At 39.2% G+C, this 23,924-nt stretch overlaps 1 protein-coding gene across 1 annotated transcript in view; it reads right to left on the reverse strand.

Annotated features, from left to right (window-relative positions):
- Positions 1–23,924, reverse strand: part of JAZF1 (JAZF zinc finger 1) — a gene marked incomplete at its 5' end in the record, with an annotated part of 195,309 nt that overhangs the window by 29,229 nt on the left and 142,156 nt on the right. The gene's annotated exons all lie outside the window — the stretch shown is intronic.

Here is a 23,924-nt window from a genome sequence, read left to right on the forward strand (position 1 = left end):
AAAAATGTTACAGGCAAATGTATTGAATCTGAAGATCAAAGGGACAGTATGAATTAGATTGTGTAGATACATCATTTCCAACTTAGAATAATCACATCCTTCTTCTAAAGGTTTTAGACAATGTTGCCCGACATAAAAGATGTCCGACTACCAGACTGGAGTTCCCAACTCTTGAAAACCTAATGAGGTCCCTCTATAGAGCTGCTGAAGGCCTAATGCAACTAAAGGTTCATCTCCATGGGATGCTGAGAGAGAATTCCACCAGCACGATGCAAGGTGTGCACCGGTAGTGCAGTTAAATCCAGCAGTGCAACTGTTTGCATGGGATCCCTCACCTGGAATGAAAGTAGCTTTTTTCACTTTTATTCTGATGCCTTCCACAAAAGAACAACTGAAGTGAAAAAGAACACTTTTATTCCAAGTGCCTACACAGAGTTACAACAGAACACCCGATACTGCATTATGATGACATTCAAAGTATCACTGCTGGCACCTGTATTTATCCTCACTTGAAAAGACTGGGGTTCCCCCACAACTGGATCTCTGCAACTCAAACTTAGCATTCAAGCAGTATTTTAATCCTCTGTGTTTCCCTTCCACTGCATAAGGAGCCATCCTGAAGGATACCTAAGAAGACAGGCTAAAGTAAATCACCTTGCCCATACAATCCTCAGTCCTTCATGTGAAAGTACAAATTGCACCTGTCAGTGAATAAAACAATACACATTAGCACGTGATACAGAATGAGAAGTTAGGCAACACCCAGACATTTGTCTGACCAGGTTAGAGAGACTAAACCAGGTTTTAGCCAAGACACAATCTTTACATAAGGAGCTCTTGCAACCTTGGCAAACCATGAAATTTATGCTAGTTGGCAATAAATTAATTCAGAGAGGTAAGAGCACCATGCTGGTGGTACACTGACCTCGCCTCAGAGCTAGCTGTCACCCAGAAACTCACATTTGCAATCCAGTAAGGAAACAGAATAACAAAAATTACCAGCAATTACTTATACTGGACTAAGTGAGGATGACCTGGCTTTCTTTCAATAGTCACACTCTCCTCAGAGGAGCCTCCGAAATAGAATGAGGCAGACTCAGGGATACAAGCGGCCACAGAGAACACGTCTATGGAGGAAATAATGAAGATCCTGAATTCTTGTATTGGGTATAGGTGGCAAGGTTTTGGTAGTGGGGGGGCTGCACAGTGAGAAGAGGTCAGGGTCTGCCTGGTTTCAGCCAGCTCCAAAATGGACCCATCACATGACACAGCTGGACCCATCAGCAAAGCTGGTGGCATCTCAGTGAAAACGTATTTAAGGAGGGGTAGAAAATGCTGGCAGTAGAGAGGAGAAGGGAACAGATGAGAAAACAACAGAAGGAATGAGAGAATAACGAGGTCAGAGGAGTAGGAGGTGCTGCATGGTGGAGAGCAGGTATGTCCCCAGAGGCACTGCAAGCCCATGGGTGACCAACATCAGAGCCCAGGACAAGAGTGACAAACAAGGGGTGGCAGAGAGAAACCACTACAACCTGACCCCAACCCCTGCACCACTTGTTGCCTCACCGAAGGGACTGAGTGTGGCCTGCAGTGATAGTAGGGGAAGTGACATGTCCGGAGTGAAGTTAGCCTGGGAGCGAAGGTGAGTGTAGGAACGTGGGAAAGGGGGAGGAAAGGTGGCTTTCCCCGCCCCCCCTAAGTGTTTTAGGGTTTTTCTTTTGTTTCTCAATAACCAATACCCAAATCAGTAATTAAATATTTATGCTAGCTGGCAATAAATTAAGTTAAATTAGAATCATAGCATGGTTTAGGTTGGAAGGGATACCTTGAAGGTCATCTAGTTCCAACCCCCCTGCCATAGGCAGGGAATTCCCTAGACTGAGTTTGTTTTGCTCATGACAGTACTTGGTAAGCAACTCCCTTTGTTTCAGCCTGTGAGTTTTCTTGCTCCTGCTCCTCCTATTTTCTCCCCCATCTTGCTGGGGTCGGGGCCGTGTGGGTGAGTGAGCAGCTATGTGGGTACTTGGCTGCTAGCCGGGGCCAACTCATCACTCTACCAAATTTCTTGTCATGTGACCACTATATTTGCTATGTGACCAAACTGCCTGTCATGTGACTTGACGTTCCTTATCATAGGAGAACACATGGAGGTAACCACTGAGCTACATCCAGAATCCAACAGAGGACTGGGAGATCCACCTGCTCCTGAGGAAGAGCAGCAGACCCTGAGGAGAGGGAGGCAGAGGGAATACTGCTTCATCAGTCATCTGGTTCAAAGTTTATATCCCGCCATTGTATGAAGAAGGATCACACCACAGGCTGGCTGGACAAACTGATTCTGCAGACCACAGTCCCACAACAATTGCATTGAACATGACCATCAGGTCACACTGGGTCTCAGCAATACATAGTATCTGCCACAGCATCTACAACATGGTGCTGTAGGATAGTCCATTTTCTTCTCCAGGCCCCAAACAACAGTTTAAATTAATATGAATCACTGTATTCATTTGGGCTCCATAGAAACCCAACATTTTGTGACTGCTCACAACACATGGGCTGTTTGGGTAGAAGCTGGGTAGATTCTGCTGGTTGTGAGTCCAGACCTGACTGCACTTATGGAAAGACCTCTAAGAAACACTATCTCTCATGGAATAGTAAGGGGTGCATAGAGAAGTGGAAAGGGGGAAAAAAAAAGGGGGGGGGGTTAGGCATCTGTGTGAAATATGAAAGAAATATTTGGCCTAGATATCAAAAAAACAGCTCTTTTGCAAAAGAGATCTGTGTACTTTCACACAGCCTCAAAACACTGTGGCATAAAATTTTAAGTACCATTAAAGCAATAAAGATGTATCCTGTCCATCCAAACCGTGAAGCCATTAATAAGTGGATCTTTGCCACGATACATAACATCAACACAGCCTGCAAACATTAATAAACAGGTATATGACATGAAAGCTTATCTTCCTTGAACAGAAACAATACATCATGTCAAACCCAGATATGGCATTTCTATGAAGTTAATATTTAAAGAGCAGATATCCATAGTAACAGTTCAGTTTTAAATTCTCTTCTCTGAACAAGGGTGCAGATGATATCAACAAAACAGTCCCCAAATAGAAGTCTCAATTTCATTCAAGAAAAAAAAAAGTAAAGGGATCTTAATAAAATAGGCATTCAGTACCCATTTGCTTTCCTCTAACTAGGAAACATCTAATTCGCTATATTTGGAATTTGTACTATGATGTATACTTGCTTCTGGATGGGAAGCCTTATTCCTTAAGAAAATGTTATGGCAACATTATAAATCCTTGAAAACTTGGAAGATAACCTCAAGTGTGAGACATTAAAAGCAGCAGCATAAACGCTGCTATTTAATAAACTCAGCCACAAATAACAATGTTAAAATAATATTGAGGTATAACTAGTCTGGCTGAAGTTCATAAAAATCGGGAAAATTTGAAGTTATAGCTGAAACTTCTCCCTGTCCTGTTAACTCACTCCCATTTGGGCTAAGCATGTTGGGTATATTCCAAAACATCATTTGTTGTCCAGACTGTCAACCTGAGAGAAATAGAAGGCAGAGCTCGTTGAGAAGTTCAGCTCCTGATATCTCAAGTATGCAGTTAACCTTTTCAGATCTAAATAGTCCCATACATGTTTGCTGAAGCACTGGCAGCGCTATGGTTTTGAAAAGGAAACTTTTCTAAATGGATTAAAATAAAACATTTTTCATTATTTTAACTGAAATGCAGTATTGCACTTGTATCTAACTTTGGTGGTGTTCTTCCAAGCTTACATATAAGCGTTTTAATGGTGGGTATAGAATGACATTTCTAACTAAGGCTTTAATTTTCACGTTGAAAGTACATTATGGTTGCAACATCCAGTGCTCAGAAATGAAACATGCTGGAATACTGGTCTCTAAATTACACAATTGCATACAATTTTCCCTGCTTCATTTAAATGCACGAGATGCGTGGGAAACAGAAAATGAACTGTAACTAACAAAGGCTTCTCAAAGACCACTTAGGTTAAATCCCATCTCCTTGCTTAATAGTCTCTCTCATCACCTTCAGATCCATCTCCTTGCTGAGCATATTTACCTCTTATTCTTAAGTCTATAACCCTACCCTTCTAGTTCCACCACTACACAGATTTAAGTCATCTTCCCTGTTGCACAGGATTGTGTTTACGCCTCACAAGCCTCTCTCTCCAAATCCAATATCCCATGTAGGCACAGTGGAATAAGGAGAATCATTCAGTTCCCAGTCATTCATTGACCCTGTTTTGAAAAGCATAGGGTTTGTGTACTTTCTTGCAGATGGCTGATAAAGTCAGGGAGGAGCCCATTTCTAAGAAAGAAATCTCTTCTAGACCCATTTTTTCTTTCCTCACCCTTTCACCTTCCTAATAATTCAACTCCCTGCTCCAAAACACGTAGGTGCAATGATTTCTGAATCAAGTGCTCACAGCAACTTTAATAAACATGAGCAAAATATAGTATTTCCCCCTCCTCTCATTCCCTGGAATGGTTCAAGTATTTTTATTGAAACTTTCCCAAGAAATTCAGCCTGAAGGAGACACCCAGCATGGAAAATTTCAGCCCAAACAGCTGAATGTTGGCAACGTAATAAGCAACTGAAACAGTCTTATAATGGAAAGTGTTGCACAACCTTCCATATAGGTAGCAATATAACACAAAGAGTGTTAGCTGTTGTTGCCAACATAAAAAGTCACAAAAAAAGCAGAGGTGACATTAAAATTAAAAAAAGCCTTTTCAAATCAAACCTTTTCAACGTTTATAAGTCTCATTGCCCCCAAAAGCTTTGGAATCAAGAAAGAACAGAAGCAGAACACTCACAGAAATTTTCTTGAGCTATGAGCGTGTACTGACTGTTTCAGGATCGTGCCCCATCATCAGTATGACTCACGTGACGATGCCACTGTTGGTTTATCATAAAACCCTTACTACACACAATTCTAAGACAGTTTTAGAGCTCTGGATGCATACACCCAGACTGAGGGTAAGGGTAGTAAAGTGAGTTGTAAATAAACTGAAATTTTTTACTTGAGATCTCACTTGAAAGGGAAAGAAACAAACAGGTTCCCCTTCAGAATATATCTTCTTAATAATGGCCATAAGGGCACCAAGTGCCTTTTCCTCCTCTTCCTTGGTGATACAACTTGCTGATGTGGGAAGTCACCCCTGATTGGACCAGATCTGGTTCTATGTCCACAGACATTTATACAGACAGTGAATAACATGCATCACAGCTACCTTGTGGGGTCTGAATATTAATTTGCTACATTTGGTTGCTTCATGATCTAGCCTCTAAAACATACGCAAACAGAGGAGATGATGCAATCACAAGCCTGTTGTTCTCCAGTTACTGCATATGCACACTAGAGAGGGGAGTGGGATTATTCTGAGCTTGCAAAACAAGTAGATTAAACTGCGGAGATGCTCAAGCCCAGGACTGCTTCACAACACTGTCCAGTTGCATGCCAGCTTAAAAAACAATGACAGCACTACCTGATAATAATACACATACCTTGCCCTGTGCCTCATCACTGACAAGCTGCACTAAACCACAAAGGGAAAAGGTATCAACAGTGAGTTCTGACCTTTTCTCATTATCACACAGAAAATTATGGAAAAACATTGTTAGTAACATTCATCACGTATTCACGTTTTCCTAATTTGGCTAACCTGTACTGGGAAAAGCCCATCACCTTTCCCAGAACATGACAAATCATTCTGCTAAGCTTCCATCACTCCTCTTTCAGCTGACTGATCCTTAACACTTGTCAACACCAAGACTGATTGAAAAGATGCGGAAAAAAATCCATAGTGCTTCATAGCAGATTTGTGCTACCTTCTGGTTCTATTATATCTAGATCAGAAGTGGTCAAACTTACTTGACAGATGGGGCACACACTAGCTTAACTACATACTGAAAGCCTCACATTAATTCTCCTACTACTCTTTATGCCTATCAGAGCAAGGTGCTGGTTGTATCTGCTTTTCTCCTCAATCTTTTCCCACTTTTGTCTCAAGACATTTATGCAATTCTTTGTCAGTGCTGTACCAAGAGAAATAAGGAGGTGGGGATGGTAATTTTAGCTCCCAGTCTTCCTCATCACATTAGCAGTGTTTTAAAAAAAAAAAAAAGGCTGGGGAAGGAAAGCACCTCTAGTTGCACAGGATTTTAAAACTTCAGGAGACCTCTAGTTTGAAGAGGGATTAGGAGGATCTTCTTCTAAAGGCAGGACCCCATTTCAGTAGGGTGGGACTCTGTAGACCCCGAAATGCACTCTTGAACTCCTAAGTCAAGAACTTTCCTCCACACCCTTTGCTGCCTTTACAAGCACAGATAAAGCAACATGGTTTGGTTTAGCTAATGCTGGGAAGAGAAGACAACTGTTAAGTTGAACTGTTATTGGGTTAAGGAGAAATCTGGTGAAATCTAAACAGCGGGAGTTAAGCAGTAGGCTTGGTCTTGTCTCCTGGCAAGGATGAAAGGCTTTTTGCTGTCGAACTTCACAAAACTGGGCCAAAGCAAAGACAATCAATGTCCCCAGTAATGCCCTGCCACACTATTTGCATGATAATGAGGAAAGTTTCATACCATCTATTAACTCAAATTAGTTGATGAACACCCTTGAGCACTTTCACATACCATTCTTTGTAGTTTGGGGGAAACAAGTATTCTGCAGCTCTGCACAAACCTCTCTTGCTTCACAGAAGCTATCAACCATTTTTTTTCTTTAGAGATCTTCTATCACAGTTCTAGCAAAACTCTAAAAAGAAATGTTGATGTGAAAAAGCCCCATCAAGATGCGTGCATAATCACACACATGCCTCCATGCTATTTAGATTACAGAGTATTTCCATAATGCTAAAGCATATGATTTATACAAAACTCCCTTTTGCTTGTCTTGTTTTTTTCCGATTTCACAGAAAACATCAAAAATGAGGAAGAAACAGCACAAAATCAGACTTCCCTCTCAATTACTCCCCCAAACCTATATCACATTTCACAGGCCCTAACCCCACGAAACAAATCATTAAAGGGCATTTCTAAGTTTCTGGAAAGTGCAGTTTCAGCCCAACATATACTGTAGAAACACCACGCATTGAAGTTGGACTTCAACATGCACATCTGAGATCAGGTCTTACAAAGGAATTCAGTGTTCATTCTTAGTACCAGTTGTATTCAGGCTCATCTACTGAAAGCTTTCCCTATGTCCTAAGTAAGGAATATTTATGACAAACTGATGAGTATCTTAGAGACAGGACAGAATCAGATTTCTTTTTATTATTAGTCTTAGGAATAATTTATTGCTGGTACAATTTTTTTCATTTCCATTATTCAAACTGTTTTCTTGAGATGTAAAAATATTATCACCACAAAATCAGCTATAGTATAATACATATTTTTTCTAAGTATACGCATCTTCAACAGATGTAGCAGAGATTATTAGGATGCACATGTAACTAAAAAAAAAAAGTTAAAAGCAGACTTTGCATTGCATTTCTGGCTCATCACTGAAAAGACTCGAACACAGCATGCAGTTAGTCATAGTCATATTGCTGTCAGTAGACTCAAGGCTGCAACCTTAGGAAATCTGTTCAGTATCAGCAAGAGTTCAGTGGGTGTATTTTAATTGCCTGCTCTTCACACATTCTTAAAAGATACAATAAGACACAATAAAATATCCACCAAGTAGATATTTTGTGTTTCTAGCATGGAAAACTGATTCAGAAGATTGAGTAATTTCATATTTAAACATATGTAAGTGGACCTAATGGACAGTGATATACCAAATAATGTATTATCACTCAAATGGATTAAAAATAAAGCAGCAACTACCTAAGCATCCCAAACCACATACCTGCCTACAGAGAAAGGTGTGTTTATTCACTCTTGATCAATACAAGCAGTGTTAAAAGTACTGGAAAGGAATTTAGTATCTCTCAATTTTGGCAATATACAGACAAAAACGTCAGTGTGAATTACATTTCATATTTAGGTTAAGATAAATCCCAAACACTGGACATAAGCCCTAACTTCTCATTTCATATTTATTTAATATATTACATATTTATTATATTTATTTTAATATTTTCTGTTTGGGAAAGAGTTCTTTTTCTTCTGTGTCTTTCACGGTTTTTTTTCTCCTTTATTCTGTTAGTACCATGCTCACACTTATTGTACTATATCTACTTTTCACGGAGGACCAAAGTAGTCTATGTTGTAAGTTCACTCCACCATAAAAATAGCTGTTTACTTAGAAATGAACGTTCTGTTCTGAATCTTCTAAAGAAGGATTTTTTTTGGAGGGGCGGGGGGGGGCTTTTTTTTGTTCGTTCGTTTTTTAAACAACATGGTGTTTTGGCTTTTTCTTTCTTGAATTTGTGTAGGTTGTACAGCAAATGCAAAATCCAGGACTGCATTTTATTTATTTTTTTTTTTAACACTGACAGAAAAAACGCACACTGAATAGATAATATTAGAACAGTAATGTAATCAGGACAGATGCAGTCTTATTTTAGATATTTCATTCATAATGAGAGTTCATTACTTATCCCCTAGACTGATAATGGGGACTCGAGGAGAAGCCCACATCGTTTTCTGCCATTTTTAAAATAAACAAGTGACATTTCTGTGTTTAAAAGGAACAAAATTAGAGCTCACCGAGATCAACTTAAGACAGCAAATGTAATTTCCAAAACATTACAAACATATTCCTAGTCCTCTTCCTTTCCTCTCGCACTCCTTCCCCAGTTTTTTCCGCTCTATTTTGAAGTAAACGAGTGAGTTTCAGAAAGGAGCTATAACTTATCTACAACTTCAAAATTCTGTAATCTCCGCGGAGTGAGAGGCAATGCTTAAACATAAGAGATAATTCAAGGAGGTAATTAGCAAGAAGGCAACTGCTGTTCAGCATGATATTGTCTGTCACCTCTGTCACTAACACATAAGAGTTTAAAAAGTTGTGATAACCCTCTCAAGCCCATCCCATCAAAGTGCACACTATATAGCTGTGCTCTGCTTCAACATAAACTTATTTCTTATCAAACTAAACCCAGAGTTTTGCCATTGGCAAAAAAGAAGCATTTGGATGGTGTAAAACACTTGCAGACTTTCTTGCAGTTGGGAAAGATTTTCAAAACGCTGCAGCAAACCCTGCCTTTAGTGTAACTTATCAGTCGTCATTTCAGAAATCATCCTCCTTGCATTTACTAAATGGTTTATGAAGACATTCATCAGCCTTGGCTTTACTTACAGCCATTAATAAATGAACCAGCCATTGCCTGCTGCTAACAACTTTATGGATTATTGCTTAATTAATTTTGAATATAACTTCTTGAATCCTTACATTTCAGTTCATACCCTTGCTAATATAGAAGAATAATGTAATGTCACACAACCATAAAATGTTAAGAGACCAAAATGAGCATCTTAGCAGACATCAATTACATGAAATACAAAGGAGTATCTCTACATTTAAAGTATTTTTGAAAATACATAGTTTTAAAAATGCACACTGACAGTTTTTGAATTTGCATCACAAAACCCCCAAATTAATTTTCTTAATATGAAGTTACTGTAATGATTAAAGACAGTCTCACATGAAAGACTACTGATGGTATCTTTTCAGTAACACTCTAATTTAACCTATCAGTTATTCAATTTAAATATTATTATTTCAGATTTTATGACTTATTAGACTACTCTGTACTTTCACATGAATGAAGTGCAAAATTCTTGAAGGCAGAGTAAAAATCTAACTTTTATTTTAGTGGGAGGAAAGTGCAGGGGAGTTAAGTTGTATTTGCCTTTTTAGTTGTAGACGTTGTAAACTTCAATAAATTTCCAATCTCCTTGGAGAAGATGGAATTAAGCTGCTCATAGAATAAAAATAAGGGGTCTGCATCTCCTGAGTTTGACTTGAACCTCAAAATAATTCTTATGTGGGACTAAGTAGTGTACCAGCCCTGTTCTGGCTCTCTGCACAGGCTCCAGTATTGTCAAATTGCCTAGTTCCAGTAGGACGTTTTACTTTCAGATGTGCTTAACCTAAAATATCGTATTTTTTCCATTACTGGTCCACCCTCTTTCCTTCTTGAAGAGCTTATTATAACTATTTATGTAAAAACAATTTCTTTCAGTCTGCCCTACATAGAAATAGATCTGTGTATGCATGACATGCACTTTTACTGTTGGACTCGGTTTGGTTTTATTGATGCCTCAAGGACTTTTAGCTTTAAGAAGCAGGGAGCTGAAATGTCAGATGTTTTATTCCTGTAATGTTCCATTTATGTCTGGGTATTCTTGTGTCATTTCATACCAAGTTCTTCTGAGAATTCAAGTCAACACCCAAAGACAGATTCATCAAGCAAGAATTTAAAAATAGATATTTTCACAAAGCATTGCTTACTAGCTATAAGGATGTCTAATACCAATCTGCATAAATACGCCAACCTTTGGTATTTTACATAGTAGTAGTCAAACACATTAACCAATACGTTTTTCAGAAACGTGTCACATACTGTCTGCAGCAGCTCCTCCAGCAGCATCAATACAGTAAGCAATCCAAAATACCCATTCAACAAAAATATGGTAAAAAAAGAAACTGTAGTAGTAAGCTGCATAATAAATTAATTCTTAAAACCTATAGATGCTGTTTTTCTTTCAAATACAAAGACACCAAAGTAACTTACAATGCATTCACTGTTCAATTTCATTTTTAAAGAAACACTAAATCTGTTTGGGAGAACACTGATACAGAATATAATCCTCCCATTGAGAAAGAGCATCCGGCTCAAAAGATGCTCTCCCAAACTTAAAATGTAAGTGAGGAATTAGATGGAAAAGCATTTTTTAAAATTAATTTATAAAAACTGTATTCAGAGTACTGGGTGGAGTAAAGCTTATAATGGAAAATTGCAGCAATCTTAACATTAGGAATGTGAAATGTCTGGTCTTAATAAACCAAATTTTCAGGCATCGTGAGTTGTTTGGAAGGACGATAGCAACTTACAAACAAACCAGCCCCACTAAAACGGCAAAGTGAACATTCTCAATCCTTCAGACTCTGCTGCAATGAGTCACACATTCATAAAAAAAAGATATGAAAGGTTCCTCCTAAAAGGCAAGAAAGTTCAGGTGAAGGTAGACAAGGGAAAGTGGAGAAGGAAGAAGATAACCATCATACACGGTTTTGCTCTTTTATATGAAAGGAAGAATGAACTCTCGTTTCTGTAATTATGTGCTTTTAAAAATGTACCTTTCTACACTTTAAGCTGATTTGCCTGGAGGAACAAATGACTGACAAAGTTCACAGTTCATTATGTAATCACTGTATTAGTAGTTTAGAGGGGGAAAGAAAAAGTACCTAAGAATCAAGAATAACTCCCGAGGTTCCATTATTCAGCTATGAGGTGTAAAAGCAGAACACTGATTTGCATTTTGAAATTTTGTCCTCGTTAACTCTCTGGGTGTGCTATTGTACCAGACCTGGGCACATATGTGAGCGCAGTAAATCCCCCGGTTTCGCTCAGTCTAACAGAAACCATTCCCTCGCGCCCCTCGCCGGCAGCCACCCTCCCACCTCCAGCTCGGACTGATCTGATGAAATCAGTGAAACCCTGCTAGGATGCGGAAGAAAACACTGACATCTGAATAACTAACAACGCGCTGCCTCTCAGGCAGACAGCAGGGAAGTTCCTTCAGTGCTGTTTGATCTGCTTTGCTGGCGTTATTGCAGAAAGCCGGTTTTTCATTAGGTATCGAAAAAAAAATCAACCCAACACCCGAAGTTGAGATGCAGCCTGCTAAGTGAGATTACAAATGCACCTTAACACAATGATTGAAGAGAAAATAGATGGTGTAATACAGAAAGGCCTAAAACTTGCAAGTGGAAAAAAGTATAAATGACTATTTTAATTAATTTCCTAACATAAAACACAGCTGTAGTAATGTTGGCAAATATCACCTGCCTATTTTAAGTTTGTTAAATGAAATCATGCTCTTTAATTGGGTCTTAATGCACAAAAGTATGTTTTATTTACTTTTTATTACAATATCAGTATTTTAACTTTCAGTTTGCTTGTGCAAAAGCTTTATAAATTACTTGAATCACTTAAATCTGAATACTATAATCTGCAGTTACAATGTACCAGTTTGAGTTTCAACAATTAAATGCCTTTTTTGTGGACTCCCGCTGCTATGTGAACTAGCTGTAGGCTATTAAAATAATGAGTCCGGACTGAGTCATCTGATCTCAGCCTTGGTGCAAAGCCTGAGGAAAAGGACTTAGCCCACAATTCCTAGTCTGTTTACCAGACTAAGACCAGACTGTTGGAAGCATTATCCCCGTGCCCCCCCACCCCCGCCGCCGACTGCACTTTTGCCGAGGGAAACGCGGTGTCACAGAGCCCTCTGCAGGCGCCCGCCGCGGCGCCGCCTCGCCGCCACCGGCCCGCCTTACCTCACCGCCCCGCCGCCGGCCTGCCTTGCCGCCGCCGGCCCGCCTCACTGCCTCGCCTCACCGCCCCGGCCCGCCTCACCGCCTCGCCTCACCGCCCCGGCCCGCCTCACCTCACCAACCCGCCACCGCCCCAAAACATGCCCCCTTCTACTTCCTCCCCTATCGTTAAGAGTCGCCTTTTCCAGAAGGATCCGGAAAGGGCTGTGAGGGCCGGTGAGGCAGGAAAAGACTCACCATGGGAAGGCAGAGAGTCTGTGTGAACGGCATCTGCGAATTCAGGATGCCCCGAAGATCTCGCTTTTTCAAAGTGCGGATTTACAAAGCCAGGAGGCAGGAGGAAAGGGGACTTGGTGGCTTAGGAGATCCCTGACAGGCCCCTCACGCCATGGCTCCTAACCGTGATCAGTTCGTACCGTTATATTTGGACACCCCATGGGATGCATTAGATAATTTGGCCTCATGCAACTCTAAATACAAAACTCTGTGTTAGTAACAGTAATGAGGAACAAAACCTAAAATCTTCACCTACTTCACCTTCAGAAACCTCACCAGCACCACCCATCACAAAGTGACCAGCAAAAACATCCGACCTCTCACATCCTCGAGACAAATCCAAAAGCATCGGCATTCACTTTTTACTTTCTGCAACACAAAATACATGCAATGTCAGTGTATAAAATACATACACACACACATGACGTGCACATGGTGCTGCCTAAAGCAGTATCTACCTCAGCTCAAACTCCAGCTGGTATCCAGGGACCGATATAGTCTATATTATTTTTAAGTTAGTTTGTGTGCCAAAACATATAATTTATCTACTTCCTTGATCTTTCTGCAGTTTTTTATGCTGTGTGAATACGTACAGGGAAGATAATTAAACAGAGAGCTTTCTCTAACAAATCTCCACAGCTTTTTTGGTAGATTTACCATCATTTCCACTTACCATTCTTCTGGAAAAGATCAGAGCTCAACCTTTTACACTTCTTTCTTTACACTCCAATTACGTTTACATGTATTATCAAACCACACTCGCATTTCTGCCTTGTTCTCCAATAACTTTTCTACACCCAAGTGTGACGTGCATACTCTATGCATTATCAGTATCATTGCACCACTCCTTTTGACTTTGGGTCTTTTGATCTCAGCCCTCTCCATTTCACACCTCTGCTCTGGTTTAGGTCTTCTGCCCTGATTCAGAATCCATATCCTGAATTTAAGTAGCCCTATATAGTTGCTAGAACATATGTTCACATACACACACACACACACACACACAAACAGACATGTATATACATACACTCTATTACATGCATAAATATTAATTAAATATATGTATGGATACTAAACATATATGCACATTCTTTTTTCATTTTAATAGCCAAGTAAAATAACTTCTTTTGAGGGCCAAAATAATTAAAAAATGAAGTTTAAAAAAATTTGAGGCTAAGACAATATGGCTTTTTGAGACCTCTTACTCATGCAGCACATACCTAACAGGATTCAGCACACATAACAGAATGATAAATTTGTGTGATTCCTGATGGTTCTCTAAGCTAAGCCCTGAAAAAAGGATCTGTTTTGAGAAGAGGACCACAGCATTTATATAAAGAAGGGAAATGTTCTGACCCCTGTAGTTTTAGATTTTTTTTTTTAACGTGGTTTACTCTAGAGAAGTTTGCAAATATATTTTGAGAACATCTTAAAAGCTCACAAACTGGAAAGTGAGAAAAGAGAAACTCAAATTTTGAAATACCGTAATAAACCGTGATCAGGGCTGACACTATTTTTTAATTTAATTTCTGAGGTTGTCAATAAGACGACACGATACCATGCATCCCCTTCTGCTTCCGGAAAAGCTGGCAAACAGAGGAAACGTGGCAGAGAAAATTCAGAAACAGCCTCAAAACACTGCTAATGCTATCTGCATTCTTCAGTCAGTCCCTAAGCCGTTATGCCATGGTATCTTCCAATGCATATTCAAATTCCTGTTTTATTTCATCTACCTGCAAAAAGCTAGTCTAATAAAATGCTTTAAATGCAAATTTCTGTTCATCCTATGAAAATCCTAAACCACACCAACCTCTGTGCAAACATTAGCTATGTTTAATAGCTGACCCGACCAACTACAGGGACTTGAAACCTCTGGCCCTCTCAGCTAGCACAGTGGTTCCCACAAGTGCATGCTTAGTGGTTCCTTGACGGTCTACAAAATAATATTAAACAGCAGTTCACTAGAAGCCAGAGGGTAAAATTTAGTGCATTATGGTCTGAGAAAATATTGCATGTCGATTCTGGTCTGCTGAACTGCTACATTGGAGAACCACTGTCCTGGTCAAAAGGCACAGGGCCAGGGTTTGCTCCCATTTCTGCCCCGAGCATCACACATGAACCTCCGTGGGGGCGTTTCACCCATAACCCTGACCCGGGCCAGTGGGCCCCTTGGCAAGGGGCACTCCTCTCACATCAGCGATCATGTAGAGAGAGATTTAAAAGGCAGACAATGAAATAGCTTCCTGTTTGTTGCTTGTCACAAGTATTTCCCAAACTTTGCTTTACATATTAACATGGTACTCTCTCTGGAAATGGGAAGACTTTTTTTTCTTTTCCTTTTTTTTTTTTTTTTAATCTTTGGGATATTGATTTTCAGATTTAATTTCATTCACTGGAGCTAAAATCTATTAAACCTCCTCATGCTCCTTCCCGCTCTGTCCACCTTTGGCATATTTTTAAGTCTGCTTTTGGCATATTCCTACCACATAAACTACCCACTAAATACTGAGAGACTGGAGAGATACATGTCCTTTTTTTTTTTCCCCCCAAAACCTATGTCAAGCATCAGAGGAGTAATTTTCCAACCTACAGGCCTGGCAAACAACCTATGGACTGCTGTCAATATAAGTCAATAATAGCTCCCCCTAATGCTTTTAATTCATCAATCAACATCTGTGGTAAAAAACTTAATGCTTTAGTGCACTGACAAAAAACACTTTGCTTCTTGCAAATCTTTAAGCAAGAGCTTTTAATCTTCAAATGATTTAATGCAAGTCCTCAAAAATGTTTTAGCTATTTCTAAGGCCAGCTCCTTAAATATTTTTTCCCATTTCTGTATTTATCAATTTAAAAAAATCTAAAGGCTCTTTTATTAATAGGATCAAGGTAGAGCTCAGATCATTGCTCAGAATGGATTTTTAAAACCTATTTTCTATAGAAATGATGAAATACAATTATAATAGATAGTTCACAAGTTTTCTTGGAGCTGACTTCCTAGAAACTCTGAAAGACACTCCTAATCTTTCACAAGGAGAGGGGAACAAAGAAACATTTCAAAGAAGGAAGAAGGATTTTTTTTTAAACAAATTTTTGCAAATGCAAAAGTTGTGTGATGAACTGTCTTCCCTGAATCATCATCTTTTTCTTTCAATGCTAGTGTCCTTTTTTCTGTCCAAATTGATTTCATAAAACAGTTTTTCATTCATGGAAGCTGATTTTTATTTGAACTGTCGCTTCTTTACAACATACTCTCAGCATGAGTAAAAATATAGGAACAGTAGTTTGCAATAAATTTTACTCAGGAACTTTTAAAGCTACTGGGATTTTCTGGATCAGTCGGGTAGGCTTGCCCCTTGACACAGACCCCTTTCTATAAAGGGAAGAATTTGAAATTGCTTTTATAGTATTTTTGTATGTGAATTGTATGTGAATGCTCACATATAATCAATTACAATACTTATACTCCTCTCTACCCCCATAACAAATCATGTCTATTGTGCTGCATAACTGAGAGGATGAATAACAAAACCCTATATGCAGGGCCCATACCTTTTTTTAAATGGAAGACTCATAAAGGTCTGAATTTTTTAAAGGCAAAATATGAATTTCATAAAAATATTAATTTTAATGACAATTATGAAAATAAGACTAATACAAGTTATTAATTTAAATGCAAAAAAAATTCCTACATTGATTTTGGTATTGTCTGAAAGCCCTATTTGTCCCTTAAAAACAAACAGATTCAGTTAATTTTTCAATAGCTGTGGAGTAATTACTGCAAAGCTGTCAAACACTTGATCCTACTTCGATAACCCTAAATGAGATTCTCAGATTAAATGTATCTGATATAAGATGGATATTGTTGAACGTACTCCTGAGCTGGAGTGCTCTTTACCCTAGAGACATCAAAAGACTAAATATATGTAATATTTTTATTTGCTTTTGCTACAAATTATTGTAAAACACTGTAGTCTACCAAAATAAAAAAAGAAGAAAAAAAAAAAAAGAGAAATGTGTATTTGCGGTAAAAACTGCGGCACTTAGCACCAAAAGTTAATCCCCTCCCCAAGTTACCTCCTTCCCTCTTACGTAATTAAGTTCACATACAGGCTGATCTATTTTCAGGGGCGACATAACAGCAACTTGCTGGAGCGGCTCAGCACCATTTTTATCCTCATCTCCCACTGACACTGGAGTAATTGAAAACACTTGCATGAGGTGCTCAACAACTTGCAAAATCAAATACAAACGCCCAGCAAGCTTCAGCGCTGCTCGAATCCTGCATGCAGTGGAATGAAACCATCAGGGTCACTGCAGCACTTGAGTGGGAGCCAAGGTAAGTAGAATAAGATGGGAGTGCTACCACAGAAGGACTCGATACTGGGGGTGTTCACATTCTTGTCAGCAGCAACTCAAAAGCACATGGCGACCTGACAGGAGAAGACACTGCAAAGGTGAGTTAAAATGTGCAGGATAGAGAAGATAGGAGTAGTTAAGGTGGGTGTTTCACTTACAGTAGTCCCATGATAACAGAAAAGGAGGGCTGGTTTGAAATCATCTACCACAGTGGAAGCTCAGTGTTAAGAAATAAATAGGTAAAATGACATGCTCATTCATTCCAAACAGCTAGCCTCATATAACTGTCCCTAAATCATCGAGATTAGTAAGACATCGCCCAATTCTCTAGTTAAAAATGACAGTGTGTCTGTGTACGCCCATGAACTCACTGAGAAAACTTTCTCTAGATCATGATCATTCGACTCTCCCAGTAACTTCCCAACTGGAGGGGAGCATCACCCTCGCTTAGGCTTATCTGACACTGCATACCTGGAGAAGCGCTTCAGCACACCACGTGTCTCTACACATCGGACTGCCAAGAATGGGAGCTGCGTAAAAGCTGGCACAGTTTATGGGGTTAAAGTCCCAGCAACATCTACAGACTGCTCCCCCATCCTCCCAGGAATATTGCTGCTAACTCTTATGGGCCAGAGCATAATTTCAACAGCGTCAATGCTTTCTTCTTCAGATTATGGGAGGGCACAGGTGATGAGGATTAAGAGAAAATAAAATTTGAGTATCTTCAGCATAGCAGAGGAAAACCACACCACGGTGTCATGATTTAATGGCAGAAACATGAACACGAAAAGCATAACATTTAAAGAAACTCTGACAGAAATAACCAAAACCACTGAGCACTAACCCTTCTGTCCCCCAACCCACACGACTGATGCAGGAATGGAGGAGGAAAGCTACTCAGAGTAATATTGGCAGTGATGAGCTGACGAGAGCTAATGGAAGAAACAGAACAGTTCAATCAGCCATGACATCAGGCTATCAAAAACAATCTGGCCACTATCACATTAAAAATTCATTCAAGTAAACAAAACAAAAATAAAGATGAGAACAGAAGGCTCAAGACTCATTTTACCAATGGATTAATGACTATAATTAGCTGGTAACACTCTAAAAAACAATCTATGCAAGCTAAACATTATTATCCATATTAATCGGTTTACTACTGAGAAAACTTTCTCTCTGCCAAAATCTGGTTCTAAACCAGATAGACATCTGATTTCCTTTCCAAGAGTTGATGCTGTGGTTGACTTGTCTTCTTAAGCCTTTGGCTATCACAGCAAGTTAGAAATCGGAAAATAACTCTTCATAATTTTTACCCATTAAAAAAAAGAGGAGTCTTCTCCAGAGCACGCAAACACCACAACAGCCACAGAACGAAGTCTGAAATTTTATTTTAGATGACCATCTTAAAAAGCTCTTAATTTTTCAACGAATAACTTAATGAACCATTCACTGTGGATTATAAACATACATAAAAGTCCTCACATTTAAATAAACAGAGGGATAACATTGTCTAATAGATGGGAGTTGGAAACATTCTGACTTCAAATTAAAAAAACCAACACCTAGTTAACAGTAAGGAAAATTTACCAAGTGAAACAAAGTTTGTCATTTGGCTTCAAACCAATATTGAATGTTTTTATAAAATGTATGCTCTACTCCAAATCACAGGGTACAGATTTTGGACTCTACTCTGCAAAAGAGTACTGCAAAACTCTGCAAAAGAGTACAACTGGAAAAGAGTACAACTGGAAAAGAGTACAACTGGAAAAGAGTACAACTGGAAAAGGCTGCAAAAGAGTCCAACTTCTTTCCAGAAGTGGTGAGGGAACTTCCTTGCCTGTGTTTCATCTGAAGTAAGACTAGGTAACCATCCTGTACTATCAAAAGCTTTGTAAACCTTGATACAGACAATTGATCAGGGGCCTGTTCAGTTTATAATTGTGAGTATCTCTGTAGAGCCATTTAAATGCACTACTCCTTCATGGAATAAGCAGGAAACCACTGTTGAGTAATTGGGAAGAACCTCCTTCCATTAGTTACCGAGATCAAGTTAATGTTTCCAAGTCGCCACGAATTCCTCTCCTTGCAATACACATAAACCTCCTCATCTACCTCTCCGTCCAGTGTACTTCACTTACCTAATCTGGCTGGTTTACTCCACTTCACTGATACTGCCACTGATGCAGAGAGAAGGGCTTAAATTTGGCTAGTCTCAACTGTCTCCTTGAGAAGCATCTCTCTTCTCCATTGATTACTGAGGGAGGCAGTTAAGTCTTCCCTGGGGAGTCTAATCCCTAGTTTCTGTGAACACCTTCTCAGTGTCAACTACCAGACAGTGATCAAGAAGATACCACCGACCAGATTAGTAATCTTTCATATCACAGTTCATTTTACCCTCAACATTAGCAGGTTTTTTTTTTTTTCCCTCTAGTTTTTATTCAAAAAATCTGAGTCAATTTGTCAGGGAAATTACACAGAAGAGGTAAGGTAGGAAAGAGAAACCTGAGACCCCCCCCCCCCCATAATTTTTCAGGTAAAGTATACATAAGATAAGCAGTGACTGTCACCACTCTTAAGAGTCACCACTCTTTAGAGCTGGCCTCTAAACTATATATTGCTCGAACACAGCTTATCCCATGCGGCCAAAAGCAAACACTACCTTCCTGCTATCAGACTTAGGAAAAAGTACTTATATAACTGCAAAAGATAAGGCCACATGTTTGAACATTGGGCAAATTTCAGAGAGCTTCCTCGAGCACAGGAGACATACAGTAAGAGTATTCATTCCAAAATGCTAAATTACAGACCGTAAAAGATGTGTAACATCAGTACTACAGTCGTCTTCACATGGTGGCTCTCTGTTGTCATCATAAGAACTTAACAGGTAAACAAAAGAGATGTTTTGATGTACAAAACCTCATCTTTTAAGAAACATGAGGAATAGTTGCTTCTGTGGTGGTTTTGTTTCACTTTTTTGTTAATTGAAAACTTGGGCATAATCAAGACAATCAGCACAAAGAACCATAAAGATTTAGCTCTCTACATGTCTTATTTATTTCCACTTTGGAATAAAGTGCTTTCAAATATTCTGGCTATTTCACCACTGTTGTTCTTGGTTTTGCAATTCTTAGTCAAGGAAACGAACATCACTAAGAAACTAGTAACTACATGTGGGAATAAACAGCTGAATCAGAACGTACTTTTCCCATTCCTCTATCATCATCATCCAGGAACTGACGAAAGAGCCCACAACTGGTTTCTCTGTTGGGATAATCATCACCTCTGGGTTCATAAGATACTATCTCACTGTCTTCTTTAAAAATTAAAAAAAAATAAAATTAAAAACAGGACATGCAGAACTCTGATGAGAGAAGGATGTGGGGGTAAAAAAGGACTAGTTTGAAATTTTGTTATAAAGGTTAAGATGAATCTGGGAAATTCTGAATTTCTCCTCACATACACCAGTGAAATGGGCACACCTGTGAGATATGCCAGTTCAGAGAAAGCAGCAACTAACTTCATGTTTGCTGGAGGAAACCCCTGTTAATATTTCAAACAAAACTAGTTTCTGTTTTATTTACTTACAGGCAAATCTGCAATCTAAATCTCTTGTTGCTACCCATTGAACTCAACTGGGGAATGCCCTCCAACTGTGCTGTAGCAACATGGCAGTGGAAGGCAACACCACATTAAAACAAGCAACCCCAACCAACTTCTGGGGATGACTTGCCCACTATTTCATTAATATTTTTCAGTAAAAACTCATTCAGTTGAGTTCCTGGGTGTCGCTGTTAGCCCAACATACACACCTGTGTACTTCTGTATTGACTTCATAAAATCAGATGCATTTTCCTCATTTATTTATGCAGTTCTAAGTTTCCTCTGGTTCCTCAGTAGAGCACTTTTTATCTAGAAACCCCCTGCTATTCAGTTCTAAAAGCCAGTAAGACAAAGTCTACACCAAGCAACTCACCACCTTCAACGGCAACAAACTTACTGCCCAAATAACAAACTCTTTCAGGAAATTCCTTGGCCTTCAAGTCACGACTGGCATTGTAGAAACAGTTTCTGCAATGCTTAAAATCATGCACTTTATTGCAAGGTCATAACAGAATCTGAAAAGAATAATTTGATTTCTCTTCCTAATGTTAATGGGATTATTTATATATTTAACAATTAAATAGCTTTTCTTCAGGTCTTTCCCAAGTTTAAGGCTATCTGTTTTCACTTAAGGAACAGTCTTCTGCCAATATTTTTTGGTACATTTGCAACTGCTGAACAATGAAGTGAAAATATAATTGCTAATGTGGCTTAAGTCTAGAATAAACACACGATTAATAATATTTTATTTAGGTTTAGCCATATTTTTCTTAACCTTTATAGAAATCTTGAATCATGGCATATTAATGAGTTTTATTAGATTTAACAAGTTGTAGAAGATGTCTTTTATCAACCTAACTCCAAATTTATTGCTGACAATCCTTTGCAATTTACACTCTAATGAGAAATAAAACATAATTCTAACAGGGGCTGCTCTTAGTACATTTTAGCCTAATCCACTACAACAGATTTTATTTGGCTCTTAAGTATTGAGCTTCCCGTCTAGAACCCCTCTGCTATTTACATGCAAAAGACCACACTAACAACAGATTTCTGTAAAGAATGAAAGGGGACCTCTTGTTCTACTTTTACCCTTTCAGGACTTGATTATTCTCATATGTTATAAATTGCATCTGGAACTATGCAACAGTATATCCACTTTCAGGTCCAAAGTTCCTTCTCCACTTTTCATGTGGTCCCAAAAGCATGGCAGGGCTCTCACCATTGCCCAGGCAATTGGGCTGGCTAAACCAAACTGATTTTAAAAATACCAAATATTCATCTTTAAAGATTCCCAAGCTACTTCTGGGGAAAATAAGGAGAAGCAGCTTTAGAGGACAAGTTATACATTCCTCCAGTAAACTCCCTCAGCCAGTGCATACAGGCAAGCAACACAGAAAAGGTAAGAGCGTATCCTCAGGCTGTCTCTGCCTCCCCTGTTTTCATCTCTCAAGAGCATCTTATAACCATGTAATGACCCCTCAGCTCTCAGACAGTCTAAGTAGCCTTTGTACAGTTTCAGGGGTAAATCTGAAAAACAACAGATCAAAACAAGCTACTTTTATGAGCTGTGTTAGTTTTACTGTTTTTTTGTTGTTGTTTTTGTTTTTATTCTTTAACAATCTTTATTATCGGCCAATGCCCTGAGACAAATGGCATTCTGCTTTGCAAACAAGATGACATGAATACTTGCAAAAAGTCACTCAAAAAGAGCTGAAAACAGGGCATAGGTTTCTGCACTGTTTTAACATTTTCCACGTTGCCTTTCAGAAAGAAAATTGCAAAATTACATGCCATTGTAAGCTACTCTTGCACTACTCTTGCACTTTTCATAAGATTAAATGTGGAAATTTAGGATTTTAATAATGTCTCCATCTGGCAGACCTGCTATTTTGTCATAATGAGGCAGCCAAAACTAATGAAATTTTTAACAGTGTCAAGTCCCAAACTCAGTCCCCGCAGATGCAGTGTCACTGTAACATAGGGCTGTTCTCTCAGAAAGCATCAAGCCACAAGAAATCTCTCCCAGGTGAGGATAATGTCCAATATCTGATGGTTGTCCCACCAGTAACTTGTGTGTTATCAGGAGTGGAAGACAAACTTCTGTACCATGACCAGGCATCTCATACAGGTGTGGAAACATAGAATGAGTAACACTAACCGAAGTAAGTGTTCTGCTAGCATCTTGTTTTACCGCCATTCAGGTTTTGTATTTTGGGTAGTGACATTAAAACCACTTCTCCATGATGTGTTCAGGATTCCAAATATGATGAAGCTAAGTCTGCTTGCCTGCATTTCAAAGCTAATTCTGAATTTAATATGTTTATCTTTTCCAAAAAGTCAGCCTCATTGTCAAGTATGCCTTGGATCCAAGTAAGAGATAACATCTGCAGATATTACTTATTTTTCCTGTACATCACCTATTTCAAACTAGTTCACCTCAGTAAAAACTACAAGAAGTCTCTGTCTAACGCCTGCTGGTAAGCCTATATGGATGTTCCAGCATCCAGATGTCTTTTATCCAGCTCCCACACACACCTCAGCACTGTGGTTTACACAAGGCGCTCAGCTCCCAGGGCAAGTAATGTCTTTTAATACAGGCTTGTACCCCCAAGGGCAATGGTCCTAAATCTTAAAGGTGTGCTCTAATCAGACCCAGTAAAAAAAAAAGAAAGAAATAAAAAGAGAGGGAAAAAAAAAAAGGCCCCATATTATGTTATCAATATTAAGTGTCAGAAGTCAATGACAATATAATTACTGAATAATTATTGGAAATTAAGTAATTTAAGTGATACAACATGTTATTTTAATGATTTTGAGAAGTCCTTAAGAACATTATTGCTGATTATTGATTTTTACCACACCTCCCTGGACCCAGCCTCCGACTCTCCTGCTGTCCCAATGGATGTGATGGTTTTGCAATCCCCCTGCCTGGCATAACTCCCTGCTGCTGTCAGGCAAGGCGGACGGTTCCACCTTTCTTTCCACACCAACCTGCCTGTTCGCACCACTGTCTCTTCCCAACAGAAGTGTTTGTGCACTTGTGGGCAAGCTGGAACATGGGCCTGGTCCCAAGTGAAAGCTAAAGCTAACCCAACCAAAACCACGTCAGATGCACAAAGACAGCACACAAAGGCAACAGGTAGCCTGAGCAGGGAGAGGCAATCATCCCTTTCTGCAGCAGCACCAAC

The sequence above is a fragment of the Vanellus vanellus genome (assembly GCF_965231255.1).
Source record: "Vanellus vanellus genome assembly, chromosome: 2".
NCBI lineage: Eukaryota > Metazoa > Chordata > Aves > Charadriiformes > Charadriidae > Vanellus > Vanellus vanellus.